At 44.0% G+C, this 24,466-nt stretch overlaps 1 protein-coding gene and 1 pseudogene across 1 annotated transcript in view; one reads left to right on the plus strand and one right to left on the minus strand.

Moving 5' to 3' along the window:
• The window catches only part of LOC126059395 (guanylate cyclase 2G-like), a 57,139-nt pseudogene extending 57,072 nt beyond the window's left edge, over nucleotides 1–67 (minus strand).
• A 7,883-nt stretch (nucleotides 68–7,950) lies between these two features.
• Nucleotides 7,951–24,466, plus strand: part of ACSL5 (acyl-CoA synthetase long chain family member 5) — a 65,444-nt gene continuing 48,928 nt past the window's right edge. Inside the window, exon 1 of the mRNA XM_049855503.1 lies at nucleotides 7,951–8,411. The gene's annotated coding sequence lies outside the window, so the exon portion shown is untranslated. The remainder of the gene's footprint in view (nucleotides 8,412–24,466) is intronic.

The raw sequence follows: 24,466 nt of genomic DNA on the forward strand, positions 1-24,466 counted from the left end.
ATGAGCTGCTACAAACCTTAAGCTCTGGGGTGAGCAGCATCTCTGTCATGCTCTGGGATGTGCCCATGGTGTAGGTCTGACAGCAGGGCCCAGAATGGAACTGTGAGCACTCACGGCACAGCAGGCAACTGGGAACAAAGAGGTGGGGTGGAGAGAGGATTACCCAGCTGAAATTTTTGGTCCTTTGGTCCCTTCAGTTGAGTGAAAGGAGGCTTTGTGTGGGAAATGGGTTCTTAGGTAGGAAGGACCTCCAGGCAGACAGGAAGATCTTCTAAGGTGAGAGCGGCTAGCTCTTGCTCTGCTCTTGGCCTCTGGTCCACATGGCTGACCTTGGGTCCTGCTTTTCTAGGGCAACAGTTCTCAATTTCCTTTGAGAGGCCAGTGAAAGTTCCCAAGGGAAATACACTTATAAACATACCATACTGCAAGGGTTCAGGGAGCAGGTTATACTCAATCATGGGCTCTAGCCTCAGGCTGCCTGAGCTCAAAATCTGACTCTACAAATCTGCCAACTGGTAGTCATGTGCATTGGGCCAGTTATGTGGCCTCTCTTTACCTCTCTTCTGTAAAATATTAACAATAACTTCTTCACAGGGTTGCTGTGAGATTAAAAGAGGTAGTGTCAACAAAGCTCTTAGCACAGTGCCACATGGTAAGTGCTCAATAAGATTCACTCTCATGATCATCTAGAAGGCCTTCAAAAAGCATCTGGCATGAGAATCATAGATTGGGTGTCATTAGCCTTTTGAAATATCAGATAACCTGGGGAAGGGTTGGTACGGAATTTAGATGGCCAGTTATGGCACCCTTGTTAAGAGAGATCTTAAGGGCCTTTGCCCCTTTCTTTTCACATCTCAGTAGAAGGCTAAACTTTAAAATCAGTTCTGCCATGCGAAAAGCTAAAGGCCAGTCCATCACAGCTTTATTTTTGGCTACTTCATGGTGCCTGGGCCCTAAGAGCCTGCCATCACGACCTCTGCCCTGCTCTACAGCTAACTCTAGGGAGAAACATCTCATTGTTTTCCCTTCTAATCTATCGTTGCTAAGTTAACATGAGTAGACACAGCTTATACTTCTGGCATTCTGCTGCTCTTTCCTCTTGGGCCATGTTGCCAGTCTTCTAATGGCTTGTACTAGCAATCAAAGCAGCCTAGATCTTCCTAAGTAAGTGTTCTCCACCCCCATATGTCTTAGCTACTCCAGTTATCTTGTGTTTACCCGTGTTCTTCTCATCCCCACCTTTCATCTTTACCTTTACCCAAAACACTTATGGTGAGCACTGTTCAATGGCTGTCCCATGACTTGAATCCAAGATAATATTCAGAAGCAGAGGAGCTAGAGAGATTTAAGAGGAATGCTCTGGATTCTGAGAGCAGAGGTTTTATTAAAAGGAGGAATTCATCTCTCCTTTAGAAGGGCTTCATTAGGTTCAATGGCATCTGGAATCTGGAGACGTCCCCCTAAAAACCCGTGGCTGTCAAGTCAATTCCAACACATGGTGAACCCAGGACAGAGTAGAACTGCCCTTGACTTTCCAAGGAACGCCTGGTGGATTCAAACTGCCGACCTTTTGATTAGCAGCCGTAGCACTTAAACACTACATCGCCAGGGTTTCCAAGACCTTTAAATAATGTTTAGTGCCCTTTCTGACTCTTCTACCCACCCTACTCTAAAATCTACTTTGTAATCAATCAGGTTCCTGAAAGGAGCGTTGCCTTTCAGGGACAAGCTCCATGTCACTGGGCTTTGCAAAATAGCCCGAAATTATTAAAAATAACAGTTGGCCCTGCCACTACTATTACCACACCATCAACAAGTTACTTAGTTTCTCAGATCTTCAATTTTCTCAACTGTAACAAATGGTAACAACCTTGCAAGTTTATTGTGAGGGTTAAATGAGGTGATATATGTGAAGTGCTTGTCACAGGGCCTGGCACCCAGCAACCACTGAGGGCTTTGGATGTCGAAGGTACTGTTCTCACTGTCCAATAGTAGAATTCTCACCTTCCATGCTTTCAAAAACAGAGGTAAAAACCTGGTTTCCTGCTTCAGAATTGCTGCAAGTCCCTTTCATATGAGGTATCTTGGGGCTTTTCCAGGCTGTGTCACAAAATTCGAATGTTGGGCTCTGGGCTTCTGGAAATTTTGTGCTTTTAAATGTCTGGTTTATCTCCAGGGAAAGGGAGGGCATGTATACAAACAGATCAGAGCAGCATGTGTCAGTACATCAGAACTGCAGCCATTGGTTCAGACTGTCACAACTCAGGCATCTCACCTACAAGATAAAGACTTGTTCTTAGGGGCTGCAGGATGCCCAAACCTAAAAGATCTGGATGCCCAAATCTTTTGCATTGAATTCTAGATGTGTATGGCTATAGGGGGAGGGGGAGGGACTGCTGCAAAGAACGCTTATCTAACACATGTTTTTTTGGAAATGTTATTAAGAAACAATAGCTGATCAAGAGATGATGTAGCCTGCTTGGGCACATGAGACCTGGGTTCTGAACTTACTTCACCAGGAAAGCAAATGCATCACCTTACCCAGCTGCTTAATGTTTTGAGGCCTCAGGTACTGTCAAGAATAAAATGAAGGATATTGGATCACGTGATGCTGCCTACAAACCCACACCCATTCCCACATGGCTTATCTAGGTGTGATGCTCTGCAGCTTTGATTTACATAAAGGAGAAGTGGGATAGAATGGCAATACCTCCAGCTATTGCCAAAGAACTACCCTTGGACCTGGCCTTCTGGCTTGTCTTGAATAGCATCCCTGACCTAGAGGGAGTGATAAGGTGTAGTCTGTGTCAAGTTGTCCTCCCAGTTGTAGGGTCACCATAGCCAAGGCTACCCCAAACACAATCCCTTTTGATATTTCAGTAATTGAGACCATTGAAGACAAGGTGGCTGCTTGGAGCAATGGTGCTCCTAGTGTGGCCCAAGTGTGGTCCCCAGATCAGCAGTATCCATACCACATGAAACTTGTTAGAAATGCACAGTCTCAGGCCCCAACTCAGACCTACTAAATCAGAAACTCTGAGATGGGGCACAGTAATCTATTTTGTGGCAAGCCCTTGGAGGAAGCCTTAGTTATCTAGTGCTGCTATAACAGAAATACCACAAGTGGATGACTTTACCAAAGAGATATTTATTTCCTCAAAGTAAAGTAGGCTGCAAGTCCAAATTCAGGGCATAATCCCTCTCTCTGTTGGCTCTGGAGGAAGGTCCTTCTCATCAGTCTTCCCCTGGACTAGGAGCTTCTCTGAGCAAGAACCCCAGGTCCAAAGGACACGCTCTGCTCCTGGCACTGCTTTCTTGCTGGTATCAGGTCCCCCTGTCTCTCTGCTTGCTTCTTTCTTTTATATCCCAAAAGAAACGGGCTCAAGACACAACCCATTCCCATAGATTGAGTCCTGCTTCATCAATACAACTGCCACCCATCCCCCCCATTAACATCATAGAGGCAGGTTTACAACACATAGGAAAATCACATAGGATGACAAAATGGTGGACAATCACACAGTACTGGGAATCATGGCCCAGTCAAATTGATATGCATATTTTGGGAAGACACAATTAAATCCATGACAAGGGGGTTATGATGCTACCTAAAGTTTTGGAAACACTGGCTTGGCGCATTTTGCTCTCTGCAGCATTGTGGCATCAGGAGGTGTTCAGTGGTTTGCTACTTAATACAGCTTAGCAGTTATCTAGCCGAGTGGTACTCTTGCCCCCAGTGCCCATTGAATTGTATCTTAGTCATCTAGTGCTGCTATAACAGAAATACTACAAGAGAGATGGCTTTAACAAAGAGAAATTTATTCTCTCACAGTCTAGGAAGCTAGAAGTTCAAATTCAGGGTGCCAGCTCTGGGGAAGGCTTTTTCTCCTTCTGTTGGCTCTGGGGGAAGGTCCTTGTCATCAATCTTCCCCTGGTTAAGGAGTTTTTCAGTGCAGGGACCCCAGGTCCCAAAGATGCACTATGCTCCCAGTGCTTTTTTTCTTGTTGGTATGAGGTCCCCATGTCTCTCTGCTCGCTTCTCTCTTTTATGTCTGAAAAGAGATAGGCTTAAAACACAACCTAATCTTATAGGTTGAGTCCTGCCTCAGTAACACCATAGAGGTAGGATTTACAGCACATAGGAAAATCACATCAGATGACAAAACAGTGGACAATCACACAATACTGGGAATCATGGCCCAGCCAAGTTAACACACATTTTGGAGGGACACAATTCAATTTATAACAAACCATATCTCCTTAGCCACTTCTTAGAGGCCCTTTTCTTGCAGGTGGAGCACTGGTTGCTTAGTGGTTAAGCATTCGGCTGCTAATCAAAAGGTTGGCAGTTCGAATCCACAAGGAGCTCCTTGGAAACCCTATGGCAACAGGTTTTTTGTTTTTTTCTTGCAGGTAGTAAGGCAGGAGTAGAGCTCTGTAGCTGGAAGTGACCCTAAAGATTTAACCTACCTATTTATTTATGACCTAAGTAAGTCTGGCTTAAGAAGACTTCTTTGTGGCCACTCCTCCATGCAAGAGTCAGCAGAAAGTGGTATTAGCCTCTGATTTTGATATTGACCACTTGATCAAATATAGCAAGAAGAAACCTGATGCAGCATTTCCATAAATTTCTGCAGGCTTGGTACACAGAAAGTATTCAAGTGGCTAAGATCTGCTGGTGGTTTACAAACAAAAAAAAAAAACCAAACCCAGTGCCGTTGAGTCAATTCCTACTCATAGTGACCCTATAGGACAGAATAGAACTGCCCCATAGAGTTTCCAAGGAACGTCTGGGGGATTTGAAATGCCAACCCTTTGGTTAGCAGCCATAGCACTTAACCACTACACCACCAGGGTTTAATATACACTTATTAGCAAGGCAGCACAGCATAGGGGCAAAAGCACTACAGTGCTTGTCTATTACCTAGGTGAGGTCCTGTCTTGACGACTAACTGGTTGTGTGATTCTGAGTGAATTCCTAAACCTAAACAGGCCTAATTGACCTCACCAGGCTTACCCGTAAATTAGAGGCTAAACACAGTTGGTCTCCAGGGCCTCTACCATCTGTATCCACTGTTCTGGTTTAGCTATAATGCCTTGCAGTCCTGAAAATTTTATCCTGGCATTCCACTCCAGGTTGCCCATTAGTGACTTCAAAGTGAAAAGAGAGAGTAGGGAAGGCTAACAGTGACACAATAGCAGCCCTGCTTCTTCAAGTTTCTTTCTGAGATGTGGGAGGCACAGACGGTGCCAATGACTTTGCATTCTAAATAGGACTCAGGCTTGTCCCTCGGTCTAAGCACTAGACCCTAGAGTGATTTGGCTTACCTTGTTATCTTGGAGACATTCTAATTCTGGAGGGGTCACTGGATGGTCTTGAAAGGCAGACCTCTGTTTAGTCGGAATCTTCAAGGTGTATCTTGAGGAAACTAGAGTGGCTTCTCATTTTTCTCTCACTCTCAACTCAAGAAGCACTTTCTTTACTCTTGTTTATCTAGACCTTCCTCTTCCTATCACAATCTCAATGCTTCTGCCAAAAAACCAGATACAAAGTCCTGCCCACCCTTTTCCTTCCCCTAAGGTATGTACAGGCTTCATGAAAACTTTTTCTTATTAAATGTTCGCTTTCTGAGCTGAAGGTTGCCTTTTCCCCCCCTCTCTTGAGCCCATTGCATCACAATCTTATGTTTTAACCTTTTGCCGAATTCTGCACTTCTCATTGTTGGAAGTTACTATGAGTGTTTGGACAGGAAACTTCTACCTTTGAACCTCTATTGCAACAGGTTTGAAGGTTTCAGAGAAGTTTGTTGGTCACTCTCAGGACAGGACACACTGGCTTCAGATGTGGCCCTGTCCCAGGAGCTGTGGAAAGAGCAGGGTTGCCTGAATGTGGTGCTGAACCAGGACAGCCAGCTGCGAGAGGCACATTTCCTGGACCTAGAAGGTAAGAGCATTCTCACAAGGTCAGCTGCTCTCTATCTGATGTATCTTCGTGAGCCTGATGGCGTAGTGGTTAAGAGCTCAGCCGCTAACCAAAAGGTCAGGAGTTCAAATCCACCAGCCGCTCCTTGGAAACCCTATGGGCAGTCCTACTGTGCTCTATGGGGTTGCTATGAGTTGGAACAGACTTGATGGCACCTAACAATACCAACAACAGCAACATGGGATCATGAGGATGAAGGTGGTTTGGGGGTATGAAGGTGGGACGTGTGTCTATTCGAGGCTTAAGCCTCCTCTATATAGTGAAATTACATTTGGCTAAGTAGTAAGCTCAGCTTACTTGTGTGGGAGGCAAAAAAAAAAAAAAATTGGAAAGAGGGTGGAGACATCTAAGTTATCCAAATACTTGCAGGAGTTAGAATGGAAGGGAAAGTTGTTAATTCCACTAAAGGTGACTAAAACAGCCAAAGGACTTAACACCCTTTACAGGTTAAAGACAAAACCAGGGTGAGAGGGTATTGGAGTCTCCTTCACCTTCCATCCAGAAATTTCTCTCACAATATGGGTTAGAAGGGCCATGAATCAGCCGCCAATGGCAGATTCCCATTTGGAAGAGAGAAGGGGAAAGGAATCCTTAGCAAACATTCCAAGGCCAGAGACTGTGCTAGGTACGTGACATGTTTTATCTTCTTGGCTTTCCTCCTCCTGTGAGGTATGTGGTATCATTCCCATTTCACAGATGAGTAATGTGACTCTGAGCTGTCAAATAGCATGGCCTGGGCTATACGGCTAGGAGGTGGTGTGGCTAGGATGTGAGTCCTGATCTACCTGTCTCTACAGGATTCTTGTGTGTTGCCGATACCTCTGTTATTCTCTCAAATCTTGGGGTGTCACTCTCAAGCACGTAGGATTGGATAGGACTGCAACTCAGCTGGAACTTCAGAATGGCCCAGGCCCTTCTATACGTGAGCATTTGATCCCAGAGGACTCCAGTAAAATAATCAAGAATCCTCTTCTCCTGACCCTGAGCTCTTCATGTGGTTGGTAAAGGGAGGCGGCACACAGTAAAGGGCCCAGCAGTATGACAGTGACTGGGACTTGACACTCATTCTGCCATCCTCTACTCTCCTCCAGAGGAAGTTGCTTCTTGGGAGGTGAGCTCCTGAAACTAAGCAAAAGCTAAAGGTTTCTCTGGCCGTAAGATGACCCAGAAATTTGAATGCCAGGGCGGCTACCCTTCATCTCCTCATCCATTGTTTTTCTCTCATGTCCGAAAAGGGGGTCTGGCCCTTATGTTCTCTGAGATCTTGGCACAACTCACTGTAGCTGTTTTAGTTGAAGGCATCAGGGCCTCCTCTCTATATGGTCCTCTGTAGAGAGGATGAGTCCTAACTAGCTCTAGCAAAGAGCTGGATTCATGCTCAACTTACTGATTGAGTGCCTTCTTGAAGAGACCATGATCCAGGAAAGTCCTGCTTAATTCTGGAATGTCGGGGGCAGGGGGAAGTAGGGGTGAGGGTCAGGAGAACTGGTTATTTCGGTCTCCAAACCTGAGAATGGAAGCTCCAGTGCCCCTCTGTGGTCCACAGTCTTAAATGAATCAAATGAAACTATCGGCCCTGGTAATATTGGGGCTTGTGGGCAGCAGAATACATTTTCAATTTAATTTTTGAGGTATGAAACTGACGAGTCGGCATATCAGAAGAAGAGAAACGCCATCAGTTTATTTAAGGACTCATCATCTTGTCATTCTCGACTTGCTCATTCGTTTTCTCATCTTGTCAAAACTGCTCTGGGGACTGAGCATTGGAATCCCCTCCACAGCTGGAGCGAGGGGCTGCTGAAGCAGAGGGTGACAGGGGGCAGCGTTTGTGATGCTGAGCTCAGCTGGCTTCTGGGTATTCCCTCCTTTTTTTTTTTTTTTTCTGGTTGGGTTTGAGAGCTGAGGTGCCTCTGGCTGAACTTTCTCGTCCTGGGAATCCAGCAGGAAGTGGGGCGGCCTCTGCCTCTCTGTCGTTTGTCGTCCAAGTGGGCACCTCAAGTATTTTAGTCCTGGTTTAGAAGTAGTCAGAGAAAAGAGGCAAGGGTGAGTTGTGCTCAGGCAAACTGATTTTCCTTTCAGCCCTGAAGGGCTGGGGTTAAAGGCTTTGAACAGGAGCTAGGGGCGCTTGGGCGGCTTTTCTCCTCCTGGTCAGATTGCTTCCACTTTCAGTTGTGAAAGAAAAACCAGGAAGTGAAGCCCGTGAGCACGTTAAAAGGGCCAGCCATGGCCTGACTAGGACAGCGCTGAGCAGACAGAGGGAAGAGGCCTGGGGCTGGGGCTGTCTGCCCACGTGGATTCGCTGAAGCTGCCCTGTCCCTGGAAGAGCCAGTAGTGAGGGAAGACGGCCAAGGTCTCAGGAGCCAGGCGGAACTCAGAGCCAAGAAGCCCCACTCGCTGGAAGCACTGAGAGATGCTGCCCCCTCCCAGGGTAAGGGGGCTGTCCAGAGGGTATTATTTAGCGAGGAGTCTTGTGGGTGTGTGGGTGAGGCCCAAGGATGCCTCTGGACCCCTAAATTCAGTGAAGCAACTTAGAATCTACAGCTTGCCGTGTCCTATCTGCACACCAGCACTTTCCCTCCCAGGTCTCTCGGAAACAACTTTAAGCCATCTGTATCAGGAGGGGCAAGGGGCAGGGGGAATGTGAGGCATGGATCAGGCTTCTTCCTCCTGCCTCTCTTGAGAGAGGTGAAGCTTCAGGCATTTGGCATAGCTCCCCTCTGGCAGGCTGGGGTTTGCCTCAGCTTACATGTTGAATTTGACTCCTTCCCATGGTAAAGGCTGATTGATGGATGCGTGACTGATGGAATGGCTTCTGAACGAAATTGGATCTTTTTTCAGGGGTCTGGCCACAGGTTAAGTCTAAGATGAACTTCAAGGACCTTTAGGGAGTGGGCATTGGAAGGCACTCCAGGATTGGGGTTTGGTACCTTCTGGGGGTATCAAACCATTTTGTTGGTTTGAAGGTAGAACTGAATCTATAGTGCTGACTTGTAGGTCATTGGTGTTCTATAACAGAGGCAGAGTATTTAAAAAAAAAGAATGGTTTAATAGAGTATTTGGTTTTGTTTTATCTCTCCGTATCCTCGTATGGGAAAACCTGGTGACGTAGTGGTCAAGTGCTACGGCTGCTAATCAAAAGGTCGGCAGTTTAAATCCAGCAGGTGCTCCTTGGAAACTCTATGGGCCAGTTCTACTCTGTCCTATAGGGTCGCTATGAGTCAGAACTGACTCGACAGCGACGGTTTTTTTTTTTTTTTTTTTTTAATCCTTGCATGGAGTTACTCTGATGTGGACCCCTCCAGTTCACAAGTATTTGAGGTGAACACAGAATATGTCTTACAAAAGATATGGTATAAAATCTTGTAGCTACCACCTGATACAATAGAAGGAACAAAAACCTAAAACAACAAGACTCACAAATGTAAATGCTTGTAGGACAGATAGGTAAGATAAGTAAAGATAGTAAGTAGTAAGATATGGGTGGCAGGCACTTTGGCAAAGAGCAGGACAGGCAAACCCCAGCTAAATGCGTTTAAATTTGTTTTTTTTAATACACTGTCCAGACCAAACAACATTTTAGTGAGGCATTTGGCTAGGTCCTGATTTAAAATGGCGCCCTGGTGGCACAATGGTTAAGAGCACCAGCCACTCCTTGGAAACTCTATGCGGCAGTTCTACTCTGTCCTATAGGGTCTCTATAAGTCGCAATTGACTGGACGGAAACTTTTTTCTTTTTTTTTTCTTTTACTTAAAATAGTCTTCTCTCAGGTTATATGGTAACTTCATGAGGGCAAAGACACATACACACGCACAACAATGTCAGTGTATCATTGAGTATCTAAGTATTAAACATGCAGAGGTGACCACAGGTGCTATAGAGAGGCTTGGGGTTGGAGGAGGAGAGAGAATTACAAATGAAGAGAGGGAAGAGGAAGCCAGTGAGGTACAAGCTGATAGTGGGTACTCTTACATTCAACTGATACAATCTTGTAAGTTTGATGGTTTTACCATCTTATGGTTGAAAAAGTAGGTTCAGAGAGGTTAAGCGACTTCCCCAAAGTCACAAAGCAAATTGTCAAACTGGGGTTAACCCGTAGCTGCAGTCAGTCTGATGCTAAAATCATGCTGCATCCACTCATGTATAGGGTTAGCCTTCCTTCAGATTTCTTGGATTTTCATGCATGGTGACCTGAGCAGGCATTGAGTTCACAAGTTTATTATATACTTTTCAGGTTGACATTTTCCTAAAACTGGAAATATTACAGCTACCATTCACTGAACATGCTGTATGGGACAGCACCATGCTTAGGACTTTAGGGGGCTTTTCTTTTCTGGTCTTCAAAACAGTCCTGTGAGGGAGATACCTTGTCGTAGAGGTGAGGAAAGCAAAACTTAGCAATAAAGGAACTAGACACACTGTGAAGAAATTGGAGCTGGAATTTGAACCCCAAAGGTAGACAATACCTCAGTGCTTGATGAGCATAGTTAGTGCAAAGGCTGAAGAGCCAGAATCTGAAAGAAGCTTCCCTTTTGAAAATCCTCCCATCTCCAGGCGGGGGAATCCCCAAATCAGGGTTTTACAATTTTTTAGAAAGCAGGACTGAAGTTTCTGTTTCTATCTGTCCCTGTGCCTGGCCAGAAGACATACTGACTCTTGGTTGTGGTGTAACCTGAGGTGGTTGTGGTCCCTGCCAGGGTAACATGTCCCCACAGCCATGAGCTCAGCCTTCATTGCCCTTGCCATGCTCTGCTGTCTGTGTGTCTAGGTCTGTTCCTCCCTCATATGACGGAGCATGCTGAGGTTGGAAGTGGACACTCACTCGTCCTTCTCCCAAGCATAGTGCCTGATACTTATTAGACTTAATGGATGCCATTTGAATAAATACATGACGACTAGGAAGTATGGAAAGTCAGACAGCCCATGTACTATGGCTGTGGCCAGACCGTGGTAACAGCCTTCTTCAGGGGAGCTGTTAGTAGATCCCTGGGTTTTCACAGGACATCCTAATCTAAGATTTGCGAGTTTATGAGTGGCTTGAGGCTGGAGGGAGAAGTCTGGGTCAGAGCTCTAAGAAGAACCATGCTTTCTCCAATGAGAAATATAAACAAGGAGTTGTTAAGACCCTTGCACATAAGCTGAAGTGCAGTTATGTTATGAAGACCAAGATCATTTCTTCTCTTTTGAGATGCCTCATAATAGAACCAAAAACCGAACCAGTTACCACTGAATCAATTCCAGCTCATTGAGACCCCATGTGTGTCAGAGTAGAACTGTGCTCCACAGGGTTTTCAACGGCTGATGTTTCAGAAGTAGATCACCAGGCTTTTCTTCCAAAGCCCCTTTGAGTGGGTTAGTAGTAGCCAAGCACTTAAACATTTGCGCTACCCAAGGATTCCCTGATACTGACAAAGAGCTGAAAACTGAGATAAATGGAAGAGGGAAAGGGAGTTAGACTTTACTGGGGACTTCCCGTGTACTTGACAGTGTACTAGAAGCTCTACACTTAGTACCTCTTTCAAGTAAGGGCTATTACCCTGCCCCTTCTTGTGTGCCACTGAGGGAAACTGATCCTCAGTAACATTAAGTAATTGTCCCCAGGGCCACATAGTTGGTAAGCAGTAGAGTAGAGCAGAACTAAAATTGGTGGAAAGTTAATGGCCTTGAAATTTGCCCCCTGGACATGAGGCTATTGGCAATAAAGCTCGTAGGTTTGAACTTTGGATCTAGTGACACGACTCCTGACCATTGTTCAGAGTAAGTAGTGTGAGGGCTGATTTTGCCCAGAGCTGAAACAGAAAGGCCTCTTTCACAACCTCTTGTGTCACCCTGCTCTTATCCTGGCATGGGTGACAGGGAACCTAGCACTTTGTACAGCCTCTTATCAAATCCAGTGGATTTCTGATACTGTTCTCCTTACCTCGGTCCTCTCAGAATTCACTCGGTCAGCAACAGGCTTGGGACAGCCGCTGGGAGTGTTTACTGAGACAAGGTTTTCCTGAGAGCAGGGCTGCTGGACTATGATTTGTTTGAAGCACAATGATAGTTCAAGGTTGACTCTGTCAACCTGAGCTCCAGTGGGATTTGTCATTGCCTATCACAGCCTTATGGGTGGCCTAACAACTATCCTATGCTATGTTTACAGACTGACTTAAGGGGCTTTTGGGTATTTGATTTAAGGAAGTTTTTCCTGGTAAACACCACTCAGATGGCCTCTGACATTTTCTGGTGTTTGTAAACCAAAATGACCCTAGTGGTGCAGTGTCTACATTGGGTCCCAGAGCCTGTCTCATTCATCCTTCTTTTAGACTTTTTCTTTTTTTCCTTTTCAACTGAAGATGGGCCCTCCCTCCCTCAGGAATGCTGCTTTACTGTTTCCCATTTCCAGTGTCACGCACGTCCCATGTCAGTGCTTCTAGTCACATTCTACCTCTCCTCCCACCACCCCCTCCCCGCCCCACCAGAGTGTTCCCCTTCTTATCTCCCACTTAGGTCTATCCAGCTCTCACATCCCTGGGTGCTCCATACAGTGGCCTTCTTCTACTCCAGTCTACATGGCCTCTTCCTTCTATAAACTCATTAGTTGATCCCACACATTGAAAAATTCTTTAAGTGTTTGTTTTGCGTGTGTGGTAAATATACATGTAACAAAACATTTGACACTTTAGCATTCTTCCCATGTACAAGTGAGTGACATCGATCATGTTTATCATGTTGTTCAACCATCACCTTTATCCTTTTTCAAGTTTTTCCATCACCCCTTAACAGAAGCTCCGTGTTCTCTAAGCAGTGAGTCCCTCTTTCCCTCTACCTCCTGCTCACCTTTGGTAACTACTAATAAACTTTGGTCTCTATAGGTATTTTTTAGTGTTAGATGGGCCCATGAGACCCCAGAGAGTAGTAACTGTGTCTTCTAAGTGTTTCTTCCTTAGCATACGGCATAGTTCTAGGCTCACAGTAGGTCTAAGATCTTTGCTTGCCTTCTTGCCTATAATTAAGATTGTCCTAGAGTAAATTAAAAGTGCAGAGGATAAAGATATCACCTACCACCTACACACTTCTCCAGTCTGCCAGGTACTCCCAAAGCCTGGACACATCCCAGAAAGCCTTTGTCCCAAAGTATTGTGACTATCTGTGGAGTTGGCTTTACCCACTACTAGACCTCAAACTCTGAGTATACTTTCCTGGTACACTGCCTAGCCTGTGGTAGGTGCTCAAATATTTTGAATGTATACAGAATGCGTGAACCTGGACCTCACTCAGGTCAGGCTGCTTAGCACTGCTCTTCTCACAGAGTATTGCCTTTCTCATGGTGTGAAGTCTCTGGCCGAGGAGACCTCAGCTGGTTCTGTTCCCCTCATGTGCAGGAGCTTGCCATCTCATTATGGGAGCGACATTTGCTGCCTGTCTCCTTCCACAGACTCACCTCCCTCATTGTCCTTCTCTGAAATTGGGCCAATAATGAGCAAAAAGGAAAGGTCACTCACTAACATTTGTGAACTCCTACTCTGTTATTGCAGAAAAGGATACATTCATATAAACTGAAAGGTGGTACAACGGTTAAGTACTCAGCTGTTAACTGAAAGGTTGCCAGTTTGAACCCCCCACCAGGGGCTCCTCAGGCCAAAGACCTGGTGATCTGTTTCCGTAAAGATTACAGCTTAGAAAACCCTATGGGGCAGTTCTCCTCTGTCACATGGGGCCACTGTGAGTCAAAATCGACTCGATGGCACCTAACAACAACTCCGTCTCAGGTACCATGCTGGATACTGGATACTGTAAAACCAGAGGTTGAAGACAGGCCCTGTGTATGGTACTCACAACCCAGGGGGGCCTGTGGTCATGGAGAGTCCACTTGGCCCCGGGAAGCCTCAGAAGCCCAGAACTGCTACCGAGCAGATTGTTCCTGGCTGATACACTTCCACTTCTTACAACCTTCCTGACTGGCTCCCATAGGCTTTTCCTGGGTCATTTGGCCCAGCAGCAAAAATACCGATGGGTATGCCTCTGAAGCCCCAACAATTTACTCATGGGGTACTTGTTTGTGGGCCAGGGAACCTGTCCCAAACCTCGGCCTTGCCTTTCCTCCCAGCAGCTGCCTTGGGAATTAGAACTGTTGAAGGACAAAACCCGTGGCCGTCGACTCAATTCTGACTCATGGCAACCCTATAGGGCAGAGTAGAATTGCCCCATAGGGCTTCCAAGGAGCGGCTGGTGAATTTAAACTGCCGACCTTTTGGTTAGTAGCCGAATTCCTAACCACTGCATCACCAGGGCTCCTGCTGGACAGGTTCCTAGCAATTGGGTGGGAGGAGCAAAATGTGAGCGCTTACTATTACTTACGTCTTTCTATTATTTAAACCCTCAAGCTTAATCTTTCCATGGTAAAGTGATTATTTAGCCACCCTGGGGTTTTAGTAGGACTCCTACTGGTAAAGTAGAGGGTCAACAAAAAAGAGGAAGACCCTCAATGAGATGGACTGACACAGTGGCTGCAACAGTGCGCTCAAACATAACAAGGATCGTGAGGATGGCACAGGACCAAACAGTGTTTCGTTCTGTTGCACATAGGGTCACTGTGAGTCGGAATTGACTCCACGGCACCCAGCAACAAACTACTGGTAATGCTGGGTCCCTGCTCTGCTGGTATGTCCCTGATAAGAAGACTTGGCTGCCTGGGGATATCCCTCTGGCATCTGTGTTTCTAACACCCTGGGTGCCAGGCCCCCAAATAAGGGGAGCTACTGGTTCTGGTGACCTGGCCCTGCTTGGTGGAGAAGGCTAACGTGAGGCGATAGTCTGAGCGCCATGGCAGAGGTGGGTGGCTGGCAAGTGATCCGCAGGCTCCTAGGTCAGACTTATGCCAGCCTGTTCCCCCAGCTTCTTGCAGTGAATGTTGAAAGACACATTTTTCTACTACCTGGGCCCAGTGACTCAGATTTCGCCCTTGGTTTGATTTATCTGTTAGAGAATGAATGAAAAATGTTTCCACCCCAGAGCTGCTGAGCAGGCGGGATGGCTGGCTAAGTAGCGTTCGAGTGTGGTTTTGGAAAGAAAGCCGAGGTATATTCTCAGGACTCAAAAGTGAGGTCACCAGCTAAGGCGGTGGAACTTTCTAAGTCAGCCGTCTTGGTCAGATACTGAGTTGTTAATTCTATTGTTTGCTTAAAAAAAAAAAAAGCATGTTTCAGGCTAAACACGCTTTCAAGTGTTACCTTCTCAGTGCGGCCTACTCTGACTTCCCTAATTAAAACTCACCCCTCTGTCGTACTGCCAGTCCCCTTTCCCTACTCTATTTTTTTATTCCATATACTATAAAACCATAAAACTGACTCATGGCGACCGCATGTGTCAGGGTAGAACTGTGCTCCACAGGGTCTTCAACAGCTGATTTTTTCAGAAACAGGTTGCCAGGCCTTTCTTCTGAGGCACCTCTGGGTTGACTTGAACCTCCAACCTTTTGGTTAGCCACCAAGCACATTAACTGTTTGCACCACCCAGGCTTGTTGTTAATCTCCATCAATAGAATATAACCCCGTGAAGGCAGCAGTTTTACTGGTATATTCACAGCACCTGGAAAAATGCTTAATCCGCAGTCAACCCTTAAGTATCTTTTGACTGAATGATTGAATACCCAGAACTTTGGGCAAAATCCATTCCTAGTTTATCCTCTTCCACTTGTCTTTGCCTGAGGATGATCCCTTCAGAACTACACATGCATATATGTTGTTACTGTTGTTAGGTGCCTTCGAGTTGGTTCCAACTCATTAAAGACCCTCTGTTTGTTTTTTTTTTTTGTACAACAAAATGAAACCCTGCCTGGTCCTGCACCATCTTCACAGTCGTTGCTATGTTTGAGCCCACTGTTGCAGCCACCTTGTCCATCCATCTCATCGAGGGTCTTCCTCTTATTCACCGATCCTCTACTTTATAGAGCATGATGTCCTTCTCCAGGGACTGGTCCCTCCTGATAACACGTCCAAAGTTTGTAAGACAAAGCCTTGCCATCCTCCCTTCTAAGAAGCATTCTGGCTGAACGTCTTCCAAGACAGATATATTCATTCTTCTGGAAGTCCATGGTATATTCAATATTCTTCACAACCATCGTAATTTTAAGGCATCAGTTCTTCTTCGGTCTTCCGTATTCATTGTCAAGCTTCCGCATGCATATGAGGCAATTGAAAATACCATATATTAGGTCAGGTGAACCTTAGTCCTCAAGATGACATCTTTGCCTTTGAACACTTTAAAGAGGTCTTTTGCAGCAGCTTTGCCCAACGCAATACATCATTTGATTTCTTGGCTGCTGCTTCCATGGGTGTTGATTGTGGATCCCAGTAAAATGAAATCCTTGACAACATCAACCTTTTCTCCCTTAATCATGATGTTGCTTATTGGCCCAGTTGTGAGGATTTTTTGTTTTCTTTTTGTTGAGGTATAATCCATACTGAAGGCTGTAGTCTTTGACCTTTATCAGTAAGTGCTTCAAGTCCTGTTCACTTTCAGCAAGCAAGGTCGTGTTATCTGTATAACACAGGATGTTAATGAGTCTTTCTCCAATCCTGATGCCCTGTTTTTCTTCATATAGTACAGCTTCTCAGATTATTTGCTCAGCATACAGGCTGAGTATGTATGGTGAAAGGATACAACCCTGATACACGCTCTTTCTAATCCCAAACCACACAATATCCCATTGTTCTGTTTCAATGATTGCCTTTTGGTCATGCGTATATAATTTAACACAATTGGGAATATACCACACATGCTGTCCTACACGTTGTTTTTCTTTCTACTTAGCAGTCTCTCCTGGAGCTTCTTTCATATCAGTACCTACAGATGTACTTTCTTCTTTTTAATATCTGCTGCAAGTTCTATCCAGTGGAACTGCTGTCATTTACTTAGTTTCTCTCTTCTCAAGGAGTAATTTCTTGGACTCTCACATTATAAACAACCTTATAACTTTAATGGCAATGATCATCATCACTAACACCTGAACCTCTGTGCCAGGTAGTGTTATAAGTACTTTACACTGCCTTTATCTTGGTGACAGCCTTATGAGGGAGATATTATTATATCCATTTTACAGATGAGAAACTACACAGAAGTTAAGTCATCTGCTCCAGGTCACATAGAACATGGCCAAGCAGGGTTTGAGTCCGGGTAGTCTGACTCAAGGAGTCCCTGGGTGGTGCAGATGGTTAAGCACTTGACTACTAGCTGAAAAGTTGGTGGTTCAGACCCAACCAGAAAAAAGACAAGACTGGAGATCTGCTTCTGAAAGGTCACAGACTCGAAAACTCTGTGGAGCACAGTTCTACACTGGGAACACATGGGGTCACCATGAGTCAGGATTAACTCAACAGCAACAACTGCAGTCTGACCCAAGAGCCCACATTCTTAAGCAGTACATTATCGATATCTTTTGCAATGAACTTTATTGAACCGATGATGCCTTTCTACAGGATAAGCTTCTGGTAGAATTGCTACGTCGAAGGGCATACATTTTAAATAGTGGTAGAAGACAATGGACACATCTCTAAGGAGTCTGTACCAAATTCTTATTTCCATCATAAACTGTGCAAAATTGATCATGACTAATCTAATGGAAAGGGAAAAGGCATTTCATTTAAATATGCATTTTTTTTTTTTTTTTTACACCATAAGGGAAGTTCAGTGTCTTTCCCTAATTTTAAGTAATCTGTTTTTCTGTCCACTTTCTGGTCATGCCCTCTGCTCCTTGCTTTATGGGATCGTGTTTTGTTTTTAATTGGCTTCTAAGTATTCCTTATTAAGAAAATTAGCTCTGGGCCTGTCCAGGTTGTTTGATATTTCCCAGCTTATCTTTTGACTTTGTTTCTGGTATCTTTTCTGCAGGGCAAATAGTTTTTTAATTTTTATTTGATCAGACTTGCCAACACTTTTTTTTCATAGCTTCTAGAATTTGTGTCTGTCTTGGATCTTCACGATGCCAAGATTATTAACGACAACAACAAAAATTCTCTCATAGTTTTTCCTCAAATACTTTTATGGTTGTAATTGTTCTATATGTGAGTCTTAGGTCCATACCTAATTTTTTTTTATTCAGGAGTGAGGCAGTAATACAGTAATATGTTATTTTCTCTGGTTGACTAGCCAGTGGTCCCAACACATTTATTGTAACTGAAAATAATCTATCTCTCCGATTTGAAAGGCAATTTAACATATGATAATGGCAGCCACTGAATCTGTTTTAGGATTATTTTGTTGAATGCATTTTTCTATTCATGTCCAATAGAAAACTTCTATAGCTCTATTGTAAGTACTCGAATTTCGTAATGTATACCAGTCTGCCATCCACCTGACTCATTTTTTTTTTTTTAACATTTTTCTGGTTCTTTCTATAGGTTATATTTTTCTCGGCGAATTATAGAATTAGCTCTTTAGTTCTCAAGAAAATCCTACTAGTCTTTATTAGGGTTACATTAAATGTATAAATATATTTAGGGTAATAGTATTCCCTGACTGTTTCAAGGTATGTCTTTCTATTTTTCAAGTCTTATGTCCTTTGGATAGAAGCTTCTTTTATGTAGATTTGACACATTTATTCTTATTTATACCATTGTGAATGTCATCTTTTCTGTTATTTTTAAATTAGTTATTTGTATGAAATATAGAAACATTATTAACTAGCTGGCCATTGATTTTGGTATCTGGCCACCTTACTGAATTTTCTTATGGTTTCTAATTGCCTCTGTATTTCTTAGAGGAATTTTTAGAATTCTCCTCTGAGCTGAGTTTGTTTTTAACTGGGAAGTATGATCAGAATTTTTATCTCAGATCTGACTGGATCTTGGCCCTTTTGATCTTTGAGTCATTTTAAATAGCTTAGATAGCTGAGATATAACCTCTTTGAGGAATCAATGTTTTTCCATATCAAGCTTTTCTCTGAGTTTTATGTAACAGGATTGTTGTCTCAAATCATGTTACCTCTGATTTCTCTAGTAGAAGAAAACTACATATGCAGAAAGGTAAGCTGATTAAGAAAAGTCGAAAGCCTTTTAACCTCACCACTTTGAAGAAATTAGGTGAAGGATCTTGCAATAGATTACATATCTAGTTCACATCCTGTATATTAAGGAAATGGTTATCAGATCCTTCCAGGTATGCTCATTATGCTAATTGTTTTACAGAGTCCTGTTAATATCTTGCCATTTCTTTGGAGTTTGTCTAGAAATATTGGCTATCTGGTTGAAGACTGAGACAGAGGCCTCCTAAATTAGGGATGGTATGAATTTAAGGAAAATGACAATGAAGGGAAGATCAGCAGCTTAAAGCCCAGCCCGGAAAGAAAACTTTCATATATGACCTCTTAACATATGGCACAGTGGTTAAGAGCTAGGGCTGCTAACCAAAAGGTTGGCAGTTTGAATCCACCAGCCACTCCTTGGAAACTCTATGGGGCAGTTCTACTTTGTCCTTTAGGGTTACCAAGAGTTGGAATCAACTCTACAGCAATGGGTTTGGTTTTTTGGCTTTTTATCACCCATCTGTCACTTTGTGGTACTGTGGTGGTTTGTGTGTTGCTATGATATGAAAGCTATGCCATCCGTATTTCAAATACCAAAAGGGTCACCCATGGTAGTCAGGTTTCAGTGGATCTTCCAGAATAAGAAAGACTAGGAAGTGGGGCCAGATGATCTACTTCCGAAAATTAGCCAATGAAAACTCTATATATCACAACAGAATATTGTCTGATATAGTGCTGGAAGATGAGTCCCTTAGGTGGGAAGGCACTCAAAATACACAGTGGCTATAAAAATGGGCTTGAATATGTTGATAATTGTGAAGTTGGTGCAGGACTAGGCAATGTTTTGTTCTGTTGTACATGGGGTCGTCATGAGTTGGAGCCAATTGAATGACAACAACAAAAATAACACACAATCCTCTTTGGAGCCATTATAAATTGTAAAGATCTGTGACATATTCCCTAGGAGAGAGTAAGTTATTCATAGTATGGAAGAATGTGTTAACTAATTAGGCCTAAGAACTTGGGGACTCTGGTCTCTTTTTAATAAGCTTTGTATCACCACAGGATGAGCCCATACATGCAAGAGAAAAGAGAAACCAATTAAATCTAAATGAGCATATGCCACTTTCTAGAAGGCAGATTTTTAAATGAAGTTTATAATCGCAGTTTAAATCTAATTACTGCATAGAAAATAAATGGTTCTTTAGGACTAAAGGCAAAAAGAATTTATCTTATTGTCCTCAGAATTCCAGAAGCCCAGGGTAACAGAATTGTTTATTTCTAGGCTGGACTTTCTGCCCACTTACACGGTAGATGACCTCATTCAATAAGACCCATCTGTAGAGGCTACCCCAGGTCTGGAGGAGCAGGCTGATCTGAGGGGCCCTTGATGTGTGTTAGAAATACATCATTTCTGCCACCTGCCATCCCTAGCGCAATACTTTACCAAAACAAGGATTTGAGAGTACTCATCTCAAGACTGACCAGAGTGACATTCGGTGATGTAAGATTTGGGAATTTTGGGGTGGGGGAGTTTTACTGAGGGGAAAATGGGTTAACCGAGAGTATTTAAAACAGGGAATTCTGAACTATATCTCTAAGGGGTGTTCATTTATTCAACAACCACTCGTTGAGAGTTTACTATGTACTAGATATACTGCAGGCATTGGAGGCACAGCAGTGAATAGAACCAGGACCCCTGTTCCCATTAGCAAGTCGGCTGAGTGGAAGACAGATAATAAGGGACCAGGACCATTTCCAATAGTGAGCAGTGGTGTGGAGAAGAGAAAGCAGGGTCCATGGCAGCGAATGGGGTGAAAAAGGCAATATTAAAGAGTTATCAGAGAGAAAGCCTCTGAGAAAGCGACATTTAAGTTGAGAGCCAAATTTTAAGTGAGACACAACCATTTCAGATCTGGAGAAGAGTTTTTCAGGCAAAAGGAACAGCAAATACAGAGGCTCTGAGGTGGGAATGGATGGTTTGAAGAACAGAATACATGAAGAGAAGATATAATCTTTTAATGGAAAGGGGCTATCAAAAGAAAAGTGATTTGTAGGCTATAGAGACAGCCTGAAAGATTCATAGCAATAAACACAGTTGACCAAAAACTTGAATGTTAGAGAAGAAGGGGCCATTTAGAGACTGTTCAAAGAAAATAAAACTAATGAGGAAACACTGCCCCAAATCCACAAAGGGGCAAAATCCAAAGCTAAGTATGGGTTGACAAAAACCTACAAACCAGAGCTGGTCCAGGAGCTTACGAGGAGGCATGAAGTTGGAAGGTGTCCTCCAGCTAGTTTGGGAGTAAATCATGCTGGGAGCCAAGAGAGGAATGGTTTAGCTATGGCCATCCATACCACCAAAGAGGGAGGGTCCTGGAGGGAATCAGGTGGAGGGGCTGAGGACAACAGGCATCCTGGGAGCTGAGGCAGGTGCTTGTCATGATCACCAGGTCAGAAAGTGGAGGGTGCTTTCCACTCAGAGCCATCCTACTGTGTTGGGCTTGCTCAGAAGTCTGTAGATGACCTGGGAAAGGAGCTCCTAGGCCTAGTATGTCAGTGCTCTGTTTCCTCTTTTCTTCACCGCTATTGTACTTCTCCCTACCCTATTCTTTCCCAACTAGAAGTGACATAAAGAGAAGAGGAAATGCCATCACACCAACTGTTTTCTGGGGGTTCTGTGGGGTGACTGGGGCAGAATTGAAACTTGAGTGACACAGGCTGCATGACAGGAGGGGTGATGACTTTTCCCTTAATATGTTTGAGCCAATATGGAAGCGTTAACAGATTCTAAAGGTAAGGATGATAACCAGAGCTTCCCAGTCCAGAGACGGAGCGACCTGAGGGTATTGCCTTCGCTCAGGCCCTCGGTTTCCTCCGTTTAAACAATGAGCAAGTTACACAAAATGGTCACAAATCCTCTCTAGCGCTAACATTTCAAGATTAAAAAGGTATGCCTGTGTGTTGTACATCAAAAGATGCTAACAAGAAAGAGAAAGCACAACCTAAGGAAGGGAAGAAAATATTTGCAAATCATGTATCTGATAAAAAGGGTCTAGTATTTAGAATACATAAAGAAGTCTTACAACTCAACAACCAAAAGACAACCCAATTTAAAAAAAAAAAAAAATGGGCAAAGGCTTGAATAGAGATTCTCCAGAGAAGATACACAAACGGTCAACAAGCACATGAAAAGATACTCAATATTTTATCCTTAGTCATTAGGGAAACACAAATCGAAACCACAATGAGATGCCGCCTCACACTCACCAGCATACTATAATTTTAAAAAAGTGAAATAACAAGTATTGGTAAGGTTGTGGAGAAGTTGGAACCTCATACATTGCTGGTGGGAATATAAAATGGTGCAGCTCCTATGGAGAACAATTTGATGATTATTCAAAAAGTTAAACATAGAGTCTGATTCTTGGGAGCCAAGATGGCAGAATAGACAGACGCTTCCAGTGAGCCCTCTTTACAACAAAGGCCCGAAAAAACAAGCAAAACGAGTATATTTGTGACAAGCTGGGAGCCCTGAGCATCAAAGGCAAGCTTAGACAACGAACTGAGGGGCAGGGGGAGGAAGAGACCCTGCAGAAGTGGAGAGGAGTTGCCAGACCTGAATCGCAGGGAGCCCTCAGGCACCATTCCTGGAGCAGTAGCGCCGGTGGAGGCAGCAGGCTGGAACTAGCACGCGGCAGCAGTTTCCTCAGGGAGAAGCAGCCAACAACACAGCCTACTCACACCTCTGGAACTGAGGAAAACGGCACTCTCGGCAAAAGCCAAGTACTTGCGTATATTTTACCACGCTCCCCCCCACCCCCAAGCCGGCTTCAGAGGCTGAATACCTGGGCCCAAGATAGACCCTGGTGAGCACCTGGAGCCATCCTCCCAGCCTTGGGGAAGGAAAAAATTTGCAACTGAGGGGAAAAGATAATTTGCTAGCTCCATTAACTGGGGCAGCTCAGGACAGAAGTGGCTCCTGTTCAGGCATGGACCGTCTGTGGACCTTGAGCACCTTTCCCTTCTGCATGGGCCTGCCTGGGCCTATTTTGGGAGAATAGGCCCTTGTTGGCAAACTCTAACCATTTCAGCAGTGCGGTGGAGAGGTGGGTGTTTGAAGTTTGACATTGTTTTGCTTATTAAACAAGGTCCTCACCTACCCACATCAGGGACCTAAGGACTGGTAGCTCCACTCAGGTCACCCAGCCACCCACAACAGGGGCCCAAAGATAACTGGTACCTCCCAGTCCTTACAACCAAAACTTTGGGTGTCCATGGTCCCTCTGCAGAACCCACCCACCATTACGTGCTAGGGAACAGAGACGCATTTTCCTCAGAGACACTTGGGGGTCGGTTCTCAGCCCCCTGCCTTGTTCAGAGGGTGACCCCCTGCTGTAATCAGATACCGGTATATACACCAAGCACCCCTGCCCTTCTAAGACTGTAGGACAGAGCCTATACCACACACTTGATGATCAGCTACCTGGAAACCTGAGCTGAATTCATACAAGAAAACTGAATGGACTCCTAGACTGATATACTTGATAACAACTCTACCCAGCTGGGGACAGGACACCAGAGCACCAAAGGTGAAAATAATCAAGCTAGCTCACTCAAGCAACCCATAGGGGTATACCAAAACAAAACAAAGCAAGCACCTATGGCACAGTAAGCAAGCATGAACTAATACAATAACTTATAGACGGCTTGGAGACAACAGTCAATGTCAAGTCACATAAAGAAACAGACCATGATCACCTCAATAGGCTCTCAGAACAAAGAATCCACGGATCTTCTAGATGAAAGTGCATTCCTGGAATTACCAGATGCAGAATACAAAAGTTTAATATACAGAACCCTTCAAGACATCAGGAAGGAAAAGAGTCAATATGCAGAAAAAGCAAAGGAACACACAGATGAAGCAATTGAAGAAGTTAGAAAGATTATTCAGGAACATAATAAAAAGTTTAATAAGCTGGAAAAATCCATAGACAGGCAGCAATCAAATTCAGAAGATTAACAATAAAATTACAGAAGTAGACAACTCAATAGAAAGTCGGAGGAGCAGAATTGAGCAAGTAGAAGCTAGAATTTCTGAACTCGAAGATAAATCACTTGGCACTAATATATCTGAAGAAAAATCAGATAAAAGAATTTTAAAAAATGAAGAAACCTTAAGAATCATATGGGACTCTATTAAGAGAAATGACCTAACAGTGATTCGTAGAACAGAAAATACAGACAGAATTGTTGAAGATTTGTTGGTAGAAAACTTCCCTGATATCGTGAAAGGTGAGAAGATACCTATCCAAGATGCTCATCAAACTCCACATAAGGAAGATGTGAAAAGAAAGTCACCAAGACATATTATAATCAAGCTTGCCAAAACCAAAGATAAACAGAGAAGTTTAAGAGCAGCGAGGGATAAACAAAAAGTCACCTACAAAGGAGAGCCAATAAGAGTAAGCTCAGACTA

Source organism: Elephas maximus, chromosome 16 (genome assembly GCF_024166365.1).
Source record: "Elephas maximus indicus isolate mEleMax1 chromosome 16, mEleMax1 primary haplotype, whole genome shotgun sequence".
Lineage (NCBI taxonomy): Eukaryota > Metazoa > Chordata > Mammalia > Proboscidea > Elephantidae > Elephas > Elephas maximus.